We start from the raw sequence: 10,506 nt of genomic DNA on the forward strand, positions 1-10,506 counted from the left end.
GCTGGGTTGCACTGAGAAAGTCAGCAGTGGGAGGAGAAATTTCCCTCCTCTCCCCCCGCCTCCTGCCCAGAGCCTTGTGCTTTCTGATTTTATCACTTCAAGTGAAAACAGGGAGTAATTTATATAGCTGAGCTGAAGGAATGACTAGCATGAAGAATGGTTTAGATTTGATTTTAAAATCAAACTGAGAAGTAAGCTGAAGTTCAGACTAGGTTTATTGATTGCCCTCCCTATAGTGATATCTGGACTACATAGGACAGGTTGATTAATTTTACTGTTTTTCCATAATGCATTTCTGGAAGGGCCCTGAAAGGAGTTTGGAACAGCTTGAGAGTACGTATGAGTGGGGACTTGAACTTTGCTGTTTGCTTTTAAATTAAAATTAAAATTAAAAGCATAGCATCTACACTTTTAAGTCATTCCTACTACCTTTCAATGTATTTTATTTTTGTTATATTGGATTAAGTTTTTGATCCAGGCATGGTTGAGGGATGTTTTTAAGAGGGATTTTTGTTTTTAAGAGGGATTATAATTAGGAAGGATGACTTCTGGGACACGTAAGCTGTGGAGAAACAAATATTTTTATGCTTTGCCATCAATACGATTGTGAGTCGGGGGAAAGGAAAGCATATACCTAGCAAGTGGGCCTAAAAGAAAATTAACTATATAACTTTTCTTTCTTAAGCCTAAGATGCAGAAGGGGTCGGCATGTACCTCAGCTGTCTGTCAGCTCTGAACTGGAGTTGCTGCTGCACATCTCTGTAGCCCAGAGGAATTTAAGAAGGTAGACATGGCTGTGTTCTTTGTTTAAAATAATGTGCTGTAAGAAGATGCTCATACCATCACATGCATGGGATTTCTTTCCTCATTGCTTTCCTGACTTTCACTGAGAAATCTGTCTGGTGTAAATCTTGCATTAAATTTGAGTTGTTTCTGTATATGAAATGTTGATTCTTAGGGTATTCAGATATGAGATGTATGTGTTTTGAGTAAGTAGTGAACAAGCTTTAACAAGACAGAGGGGAAAAGACTTGCATTTGCAAAAGTGGTATTTGAGGCTATGAACACCTATCAAATAAAATCCAGTTTAAGAGTCTTAACAGCTTAAAGCTTACCAGTTTTCATTTACATTATAAACTATTGCTTATTTAAAATGGTGACAAGAACTGGCCAGAAACGGGCATACTTAAACAGAAGGATCTTAATTAAATCCTCTCTGAAAACATAGCTAGAATTGCTACAGATTTTTTTTTTTTTTTCCAATTGCTAGTGGTAAAGGGCAGAAACAAAATTCTTTCTTTTTTTAACAAAGGAACATACTACCAATAAAAACATTCACCTAAACTGAATCCTGAAACCTTTTGTTACTTTTTTTTTATTATAGTGCCTGGAGACCCCAACAGTGAGAACACAGCTGCATCTAAGGCTGGATTAAATGGTAATTAGATTCACAAGGAGGAGTCTTGCTTGAGGAAAATGAGATCTGGATGAGTATAAAAGAGCATACCACAAAGTTAAATCCATTTAAGAGCTTATTCTATTACTTTCATGCAGATTCTTCCTTTTTTAGGAGCAACTTGGTAACTGCATTATAAAAATGTTGCTCTCCCTTTTTCCTAACTTGGGATCTCACATTGGGCAGGGGTATTTTCTTAGCACCCCCAAATGATAATGCATGAGCTGGTTTCCAAGCTGACAAGCCATTTCCAGAAAGTGGGTAGGGGGCTTGGGGCTTGTTGCTGCCTTTCGGTTAATCAAACCCTAGGAACAGAATGGATTTTTTGGTTGGCTGGTTGGTTTTCTTTATGAGAAATATTTCTGCTACATGACACTTTCTAGATAATGCAGCTGTTTATGTCAAAATTGGAAATGCTAATTACATGTGGCAAATATGTAATAGATTGCATAGGCTGTTAAATTTGTTTTGCAATTATAAGATACAGATTGACTTAGACGTATTTAAATACTGAAATTTTGAGGAAAATGTAATAAAGCAGTCTGTTAATTTCTTTTTCAGATTAGTAGATTGCTTGCTTTATTATTTTTCCTCAGGATTTTTAGTTTTAAGAATGAATAAAATGTTTCTGGTTTTTACTGGATATAAAGTTAGTGATGTATAACCGAAACAACACTAAGGAAACTGTAGCAATAGCATTGAAGCTATTAAAGTCGATTGGGTCACATGTTAAGAAAACTCTCACACGATAGCTGTGGTTCTAAAACTTCTCAAAATCATGATGCTTCTGGCTAAAGAAAGAAAGGGTTTAAATTCATAAAGACTGCAAGTAAATTATTTGTTTGTTATAATCCTTTTTTTTATTGTGTTGTGTGAAGCAGCCCTCTATTCACTTTTATTTTGCAATGATTAAGTATGTTAGCATCTCTTGGCTTCAAGTTTTTAAAAAATTATTTCATAAGAATGTTATGTGAAGACAGTGTGTTGGAATGAAGGGGAGTAGGAATGCCAGTGGCCGTAGCTCTCAAGGTAGATTAAATTCTGCAGTAGGGTGGAAAAAACAAAGATGCTACTAAATTACTATTGTTGTTTGGTAGCGTAATAATAACACAAGTCAATGGTGGATCCCACAGTGGAATGAAAGCCAGAACTTTACTGGGTTTATCACCTCCATTTAACTTACATCCCATAGAGCGCCTATTGCCATAAAGTCCTGAAACCTGCAGGAAATGTCTTGCACTCACTTATCTACCATCTGTTTGAATGTTTATTTAGAGGACTGTTTTTCTCAGTTACTGAGAACAAATTAATTTGCCAGTTGAAGGTGTAGTTATGTAGTCAGTTCTTTTCTATAGGCCCTTCCTAAGGTAGCCACATCGGACACCTCCTGGTCCTTGCCTGCACTAGCATCCTCTGCTCATTGTAGTCTCCACTCCTGACTTGCTATGAAAAGCCTGAGAAATGCCATTGTTCTTCTGTTAGCATAAGCAACAACAACAAAAAAATCGTAGTTTACTTCTCAGTACTTGTAACACCTGTGAATTTCCTCTCTGCCCCTCTTGAGACTCAGGTTGCACTCTTGGTAACCTGCTGGTACCTTCCCCGCACACCCCCTCACCATTCGGCTGCCGGCCTTCCCCGGGTCCTGGGCACAGCTGTCTAACCCCTGCTCGGATTTTGGGAACAGTGCTGCCATGCAAAACAGCGCTGTGAGAAAGAAGAGAGGTAAAATTACAGGCTGAAGTAAGATTGTTGACAGCAGTTTATTGGTAGCTCAAGGATTCAAGAGTAAAGCGTGAACAACATGAAAAGGTGGGAAATTGGGAAGAAAAGAAGGGTGTCGAGCTTGCAGCTGGCAGTCAGGTCATCGGTGTTGACAGCATCGGTGGATTTGGTGCATGAGTGCAGTTCAGCAGCCCCCAAGATTGGCAGCTCTGTTCTCACGCCCGGCTCTCCCATCCAGTCCTCCTGAACCGATGCCCACCTGCTCAGCAGCAGCTCTTCAAGCATCTTACCTGGGTGTCAGCACAATGGTGCTTAGCAGAGTAACTCTGTAAGCCCTGCTGATCGTGTGTGTGTGTGTGTGTGAGTGAGAGAGAGAGAAACAGTGAACAGTTGCTTTGTACTTGTATGTATCTGACTTGCAGAGCCTCTGTGCGTGGCTGCGGATGGCCAAATATAATGACTCGAGCAATAAAAGATGTCTGTGTTTGTATGGCAAGTACAGTCTCTAGGTAGATGCAGGTATATTGTTTTATGCTGGCTGAACCCGAGATAAGCATGCAGCAAATGTCCTTGATGCTACATATGGGTATCAATGCTACAGGTCAAGTATTTCAGGGGGAAAAAACTGACTGCTATGTACAGGTCATAAATTTGCAGTGAAAGTGATCGCTTACAAAGTTAAGGAAGTTTTGCTTGTGCACAAATGGAGACAAAAACATTCTAACTGGGAAATTTAAAGTTGTCATTAAACATACACCGGATGTGCTACTCGTACACTTAAAAGAAAATGAAAAAATTCTTCGTATTTCATTTGCAATAGCATACCTATGTGCCCCTATGCTAGCAGAAACAATTAATAGGAACACCGGTTTTGCATTTCTCATCTTTTGAAGTTATGTGGGTAAGCTTCAACCCTTTTTATATTAAAAAGGGGGACAAAAAAGGCAATACTCCTATAGTCTTTGTCTAATGGAAGAGCATGAGGGGAGATAGGTCAGGCAACATGCCATCTGTTAATGAAGTGCAGCTGATCATGAGGTGAAAAAGGGCCTAGCTGCATACTAAAGAAAATGTTCAAAATGTTATTTTGGGGAAGATACTACTTAGCACTGATGAAAAATGTGTGATTCTTAATAATCACCTAATACCTAACAGGGGAAGGCTTATGCAGCTCTCTGTCCTGTTCTCTCACTCTACCCCAGTAACTCAGGAATCTGCTGATTTTACCCAATCTTGATAGAAGCGTGATAGAAAGCTAAAAAAATTTCGAAATCTTTAGAAGATGATGTGGCTCATGGAGATTTTATGAAGCCCTCTACAGGTGTTCCACTTACGAGGAAAGAAAGAATTCTGCAGGACGGGATCACACCAAAGCATCAGTGGAGGGAGAGCAGTGGGGGGGTGTGTCTGGGAATGCCCCAACCACAGGGAAAGCTTTGCCAGGTGCTTAGGAATAAGGAGGAGTCACAGGGCTGTGGGCAGAAGGACTGAGCTCCTCCACTGCTGCAACTGGGTTGACTTCTTGAGATGCTCCAATGCTGGCAATGCGATCCCGTGGTGTCCCTGCAACCGCGATCAACACGCTGGATTTCAGATTGATTTCTTGCTGTGGGTTGAGGTGGCAGCAGAGCAGGTCCTGCTGGGTTACCGGAACAATCCCGTGATGTCACCTTTTCAGAATGCATCGGATCTACAGATCATCATGCCATCAGAGGAAGGCATTAAATGAACTAGTAGTGTTTCACTTGAGAGCAGCAGCAGTGTCACTGTTAAACTTGTACAGGGGCACTTGACCAACTGTGTGGAATGGCAGAGAAACACCAGCTTACCAGGATGTACGTTTAGCTGCAGGCTTTTCTTTTTAAAATCACTGACGTCACACACAAAAAACGAGGTTCATGAGACGTGTGGTTAAATCTGATAGAAAACCACCAGGAGTCTTTGGAACACTGCTTTTGCATGATCATAACTTCCAGCGGGAATCTGACATGGCCCAACAGTGCCTTTTCCAATTCTTTAATATGTAGTCTGTCTATTAGGCTAGCATTGAAAACACACTCGTTGTAGCGTTTAGTTTTACTCACAACAACAAAATAATGCAAATTCAGCTCAAACCTTATTTCCTAAGGTAGTATATTGACACTAGAGCAAGATGCCTCTGAGTAAAATCCTCAGCAGTAATAAAAGGCCTACCAAGGCTGGTCCTGGGGCAACTCATGCGAACCTCTATTACAACAACCTCAGGATCTTCATCATCATTTTCATCCTTATTTCAAAAGTAGATTGCAATGCTGAGAGACTAAGCAAAAATAGGTGATTGGATAGAGGTAGCCTTTGCAAGTCTAAGTTGCATGGACTGTGTGACTATATTCATAAAATTGATGGATTACATTCATATATATCTAAAATAAGAACTTGGCTAAGAATTTTTTCTACCTCTTATTTGAAAGCATCTAAGCATTTTTTGTGCTTTTCTATGTATATTGAATGCGTGTGAGTCAGTGTGTTGGTTTTGCAGTTACTCAAGCACACAGCAGCCTTCATTCATTGACTTCTGGTAAGGTTCACAATACCTCTGTATATAGCACATACATATAAAGTATATATAACAGTGTATGTTCATTGTAATCCCGTAAGTGAAGAAACATAGCTAAAGACTGGGTTTATTAACCAAGGGTAGCCTAACTTCTTTTTTTTTAATAACACCAGTTTGGTACAGGTTCCTAAGCAGAACAGTTCCAGTAATTCCTCTTTAAAATATTTTTTCTTCCTGATATAGCAGAAAAAATAAGAAGTACTCTGTGAAACCAAATGTCAGCTTTAAATGATAAGACTTCTTTAATCTGCCTAAAGAAAGATGAAATTATCGAAAAATGGTTTCACAGTTTTCACCTTTTCAATGATTTTTGCTAATCTGCTGAAGCTAAAAATTACCGTGGGAAGTCAGTTTTAAGGGGGTTGGGGGAGGAGAGGTAGCAGTTTGTGGCTTCCAGTAGATATATTAATTAGAATTCAAAATGCAAGGCAGCCAGACTTCAAAATGAAAAGATCATAGACTGCAGATTATTCTGTTTAGAGCTGTGCATTGAAATAAACAATAAGGGACTTCTTTCCCAAGATGGTTTTAAAAAGCGATCCTGCATAGATGTTTATGTAGGCTGCACTTTTGAAAAACAGTTGTGCTCCTGTCTAACTGGAGGTTTGTTTGAAGTGCTATCACTTTTAAGTTCTTTGTGTGGTTAACCTTGAACGAGGCTTTTGTACAGGTGACTTTATTTACAGATAGATGGTCTTTCTATGTGGAGATAGGTGAAGGAATAATGCAGTGTGAATTTGCAGTTAGCTTTGGAACACGCAATATTTCTCCTCTCAGCACGCTATAGGCTTCAAAGAGTTTGGTAAGCAACAGCGTCCTCCATAATGCTGATGCAGCTGCCATTCAGAACAAGCTGGACGGTATTTTTTGTCCAAAAGCTCCATCACCCAAACAGTAAGACAATTTGTAACAATCTTGATAATTAACTGCAGCCAGCAACATGCAGCAAAAGGCAGCATGCAGGGCTGGGCCCGCTGGCACCTGTTAGTACTGCAGCTGCGGATGCTGGGTTAGTGGCGGGGAGTGGATGACTGTGGGAAGCCAGGCTCCCATCAACAGCATCTCCTCTTGCTGCTGCTGGAGTCACACTACTGGGCTAAATGGGCTGTTGTTCTGAGACAGCAGGGCATTTCTTACGTACTTCTCTTTCCAGGCAGATTAGTTGGAGCACACCAACAGCCAAGTAATAGCCCTCTTTGCTGTGGCTTCTGCTATTTCTCTCCCTTCTCTCCCCCCCACCCAAAAAAGAAATTGTAGAAATTCCTTCTCTCTTCAAAAACATGCTTTAAAAGAATCATCCCTTTGTAGAATCATAGCTATTAGGGGAAAAAAAAAAAAAAGGAAAAAAAGGAAAAGCTTTAAAAAATGCTGAATCAAGCCATGGGAAAGATGCACTCACCTACACCACTAACCAGCAGGCAGATCAAACTGGTCTCCATCAGCCTGAAATCATCCCATACGTTTTTTCCCAGCAGCAAATGAGCACTTACTTTTATTACTGTATGTACTTACAAACCATTTCCTTACAACAGTTCCATCCAAATTGCTCGTTTCTCAAAAATTGGATTTTCCCTGCATAATCAACTCTTGAGAAGGAAAGGAGCTTCATTTTTGAAGGCACTGTGGTGCTATATATTGACAGACAAAGGAAAGGGAGGGAAAAGGGAAGGCTTTTTTTCTTTTGCTTAGCTTTTTAAAAAAAGATGTTAATAAGATTTCTCATTACAGGTGATCATAACCTTAGAGGAGGCAGTCAGCATACATCCCCAAGAGGCATAGGCTGGCCTTCAGTGAGACCCTGTCAGCATCAGCTACCTTTGTACTTGGCTTCACTAACACTTGACCCTGAGATAAGTGAGATGAGGAGGAGTGAGAGGAAATCCAGTCTTTTCCAAATTAAGCTGTAACTCTGCCTCGCTTGAGATAGCTCCACCTGGACCCCAGGAGCCGGGTTTGGGAGCAGCAGGCACAGGACTGGCTCCCTTCAGCCTCTCTGCCCAGCAGAGAGGGGCTGACAGTGGCATTGTCGTCGTACTGTCTCAGCGCCCGCTGCCTGTCCTTGGGCCTGCCAGGGAGAGGGGTGGGGGCAAAGAAGAACAGCCCGAACTGAGGGCATGTTTTTCTGCTGGGTGAGAGTGACCCGACAATGCTCAGAGCCTGGGCACTGTGATGCACTACAGCAGGGCTGCCTGAAACGCTTCGGCTCAGCCACAGAGACACTACACAAACCTGCCCTGTTGCTTGCGAACAATTGCACTTGTTTTCTTTCAGTGTGACAAATGGCCATGGTTGTTGGCATCCACTTATTTTTGTATTTGTTAAAACAACGCAGCACTTCTTAGAGAAGGATTTGAGTTTTGGCATATGAGTCAAAGACATTGATCCAATGGGAAAAGCTGACCTGCTATTGCTGCCAGTAATGCAATGGTATCCTTCAGTGCCAGAAAAATAAAACCAGTACCCAGATGCTTTCATCCATTTCCTTATTTCTGCTCTGTCCTATTCAATCACAACAAATCTGTTAATTAACTGCATTGGTCAAAATTAAGTGCCTAATGTTTAGATTCAACACTTTAGTATTCAGTGCTGCATCGTGGTTAATGTAATGTCTTTGCTAGCTCTAGTTTTGTACTCATTTTCTTACACTCCACATCATTTAGCAGACGAGGATGTCCACACAGGAAAAATCAGGTGACAAAAATATTCTTATAAAAGCAGATAATTTATACTCAGTAACAGTTAGCCCTTGTGTGTAAATAAAACACCTGTATGTCTGTGAATCTCAGTCTCAAGTATATTTGTTGTTTTATCTAGCCAAGGTGCTTTAAAACAGTTCCAGTAGTGACAGCGGGGTGACTGGTTCAGCGTCGTCTTCCACAAGACATGAGCAGGCACTGCTAAGGAAGTCACTGTGGAGATGTGTTACTTCACGTTGAAGGTCAGCTCAAGGCTTTGCCAATTTAGCTTTGATATTCTTCATGTTGTTATTGGAGAGGCAGATCCTAGACACTGCATAGCTAAACGGGAAATGCAGATTTTCACCCTGCTAAAAGCACACAGCTTAATAATAATTTATATCATTTATGTTAACCTTCGACTTCGGTGCATCAATTCTTCAGCACACAGTGCTGTTTTCTATAGGGCTTCGTGAACATTTCAGTTTCATTTGCTGATCACAAACCTTTTTTAAGGTGTGACGGGGGCAAGACTAATCTTTTTTAAAAACTTGTTTGTAGCTGCATATTATCTCTTGACAAATATATGTACATTTTACATAGCTGATATAAGTGGGGAAAATAGCGTTTCCTAGCATTTCAGTTTTCAGACTCACCTGATCGTAGCATGCTACCTCAGTTGCTAGTTTGGCTGCTAAACATCACCCTGTTGGTGTACACTCCTCAACATGAGGTGTCTGCTTCAGAGGCTGTCCTCTCTTACCACCAAATGCCGGTAGCTGGAGCTCTGATGAGCTCCTGTGCATTTGTGCACTGGCATGAGGACACTGAACAATCCCTGGTGCCAAGCCTTTGCTGGAAGGACACCTTCTCCTGCCCCCAGAGCAGTGTGCGCCCAGAGCTGACCACCCTACGCGCCTCTGAGAAACCCCTTGTGCTGAAACCGCTGCCGTGAGGTTACGGCTCTGAGCGTGGCTGGCAGGGCTGTCTGTGCCAGGCTGAGTCCTGCCTCAACCCAAGCAAGGTGTGATTTGGGGTTTAAGTGGCTGTGTAGGTCAGTTCCATGTCCTGCCAGCTCAGCGCTGGGTCTGGTGAGGCGAAGGGACCTTCTGCCCATGCAAGCCTTTGCCCACCAACGGGGTGGGTGAGGGACGTCTGTTCCCATCCCATTCATAGCCATCCTGCAACAGAAGGAACAACGACCGTAATTCATGGTGTTAAATATAGTCAAAATTAACCTGGCTGATGTTGAAAGTGAGTCAGAGACCAGCTGAGGTGAGCAGTTGCCCTGCAAAGCTGAGGCTGCTGCAACGACCTGATGGTGCTGCAGGTGGGCTGGGACCAACAGCTGCTTCTTGCCACTCTGGTAAAGCCCCCCAAAACTGTCATCAGCTCATTGCACTTCCACCCCTGAAGCACTTGCAGACCACCACCCACCAGTATGAGTGGGAGCCCTTGGCACCAGCTCTCCTGAGGACCCAGCAGATAGGTCCAGCTTCGCCAGGCCACAGCCCAGTGCCACGGGGGCACCGAGCGCTGAGGCACACGCTGGCAAAACCCTTCCCCTGAGCAGCCTAGCATGGTGGGCGTTGGACTCGGGCCTGGGGGGGCTGCAGATGGGAACTACCCCAAAAAGGGCTTGGAAGCTTGTGAGGGTGAACAGAGCCTGCTGGCACACTTCAGGCCCCTGAGTAGTCCACATCGTCTCTCAGTACATGAGCACATAGACCAGTCAAACGCTGAGTAAGGTTAAAAGACAGCATCTCTGGTTGCTTGTTCAGTGGGTCGCACCTATCGTGGGAATGAGGGGGCAGGGGAGGAAAGCATGGAAAAAACTCACATGTGATGGTCTGAGCAGACTGTCTCATCATGACTAACCACAAAGGGACAAACTACACTGCGCTGCTGACTTTAACTCTGGCATGGCAAACCAGAACACTTCATTTTGCAAACTTAGCTGCACGTGCTGTGTTTTCAACTGTGGGGAGAGATTTGAAGGAATCAGACAGGACGGCAGGCACTCTGCTGTTAGGGGATGTGCTGGAACTTGTAGG

The sequence above is a fragment of the Haliaeetus albicilla genome, chromosome 6 (genome assembly GCF_947461875.1).
Source record: "Haliaeetus albicilla chromosome 6, bHalAlb1.1, whole genome shotgun sequence".
NCBI classification, from domain to species: Eukaryota; Metazoa; Chordata; class Aves; order Accipitriformes; family Accipitridae; genus Haliaeetus; species Haliaeetus albicilla.